Raw genomic sequence first — 1,945 nt, forward strand, 5'->3', positions numbered from 1 at the left:
AAATAGCCATTCCAGAAGTCCCAGCATTTCATTTAGGGCAATAGTTTTAGTTCCAAATCTTTTTTGTGCCCAAAAAAGATGCAGGACCTCAGGCACTTTGTAGGTCTCTGTGTCATAAAAACCTTGGTCCCAAAAGAGTCCTTTCATAGGGTTGCACTTCATTCGGTTCTCTCATGTCTATTAAAAGAATACTGGATGTTCTATTTTAATTTCTAAGATGCTTATCTTTCCATAAAACGTTTCAAAATGATCCAGGATGCACTTTCTTTTCTGGATGGGAGCCTGTCACTGGTAATTTCAGTTGCCATTGTTTTGTTGCACCTCCCCCTCCCGGGAGTTCGCCAGATGCATGTCAGTCGTGATTGCTTATTTGTGTTGTCTGCAGAAATGTGAGTTCTTCTGTAGCTGGATGACTCTTCAGTGTTGCACAGAAGAGGAAGGCTCGTTCAGCACAAGAAGTTTTTGTTCCATTTTCTAACCTTGCTTGCGGTCATCATCTATCTTGTGAAGACACAATTCAATACCACTAAGACCTTGTGTTCGTAAGTGTTTAGCACCAAAACAGGTAGAGTGTATTTACCTCTGATATATATGGTTCATACAGCATCAGTGCCCTTTAATCCTGCTTCTACTCCTGTTGATGAAGCAGGTCTGGACAATAGTACACCGCCTCCCAATCAACAGGCAGCCAAAATGTTTTTATCAGCAGGTGCTAAACCGAAGGATACGTCCTCTGCCAATAACCGTTTTTTACCTTTTCCGGTCAAGCAACAGCCAGGATGGAGAGGCCGGTCGAACAGCAGAGGACCAAGGAAAAGAAAGGGTTCTGTAGAAAATTACCCCAACACCAGGAAACAAAGAAATTGAACTCTATACTCCAACACCAAGGAACGAAAAGACTGAACTCTCTAGTGTGTAACATTTCTAATTATACTTTGTCTGAATCAGATCTTTCTCTATTAGAGAAAGGCCTGAATTTTATTCCTTCACAAGTCAGTTATTTAAGTGACATTTTAATAGACTTGAGGTTATTTTGCCGCAATGTCTCTCTGAAGATTTTGTTCAAAGATAATACTGTTTTGGACACCAGCACCTTAAAAAGTTTTTTTTTAGAGTCAAAAGCAGTTTCACTCCCATGATGCCACATAATGTGGAGAGTTTTTTGAAAATGTGTGAGAATGACTTCTATGAATGGTTTAGGCGTAATAAGAAAAGGTGTTGTTTTTATAATGTCAGTAAAGCTGAACAGTGTTCTATTCAATCTCTGAAGAATAATGAACATATTATTGTTAAACCAGCTGACAAGGGAGGAGCAGTGGTCATTATGAATTCTTCAGAATATTTTGATACTATGAATAATATGTTATCAGATGACAAAGTATATGAAATAATCTCTAGAGAAAAGGTCAGAAAAATTGTTAAATTGGTGCATGACAGTCTATATGACCTTTTGATGCGTGGTCAGATCAGCTGTGAGTTATATGAATATTTTCTAATAGAGTTCCCTACCCTTCCCATTATTAAGGGTCTACCCAAAATACACAAAGGCGCTAAACCAGTACCAATGAGACCAACAGTCTCAGGCGAACGGTGGATAACCTCTACCATTTCTTCCTTTGTGGAAGGGCTACTACGACCCTTGGTGGATGATATTCCAGTTATTTTGAAAGACTCTTACCAACTTATTGAGTTTTTCAAAGATTTTGTGTTAGATGAGAGGGGGGTAACCATGCTACTAGTGACCATGGATGTCAAGAATCTCTTTACCAGCATCCCCAATGATTTGGGACTGCAGGCTATCAGAGAGATTCTTGTTAGTAACTCAGGTTATAGTAGCAGCAGACAGATTCTGATAAACTGTCTCCTTGAAATGATACTTGATAATAATGTTTTCTTGTTTCAGGACCAGTTATATTTGCAGAAATGGGGGGTTGCCATGGGCACC

Source organism: Protopterus annectens, chromosome 15.part0 (assembly GCF_019279795.1).
Source record: "Protopterus annectens isolate FY-2018-M chromosome 15.part0, PAN1.0, whole genome shotgun sequence".
NCBI lineage: Eukaryota > Metazoa > Chordata > Ceratodontiformes > Protopteridae > Protopterus > Protopterus annectens.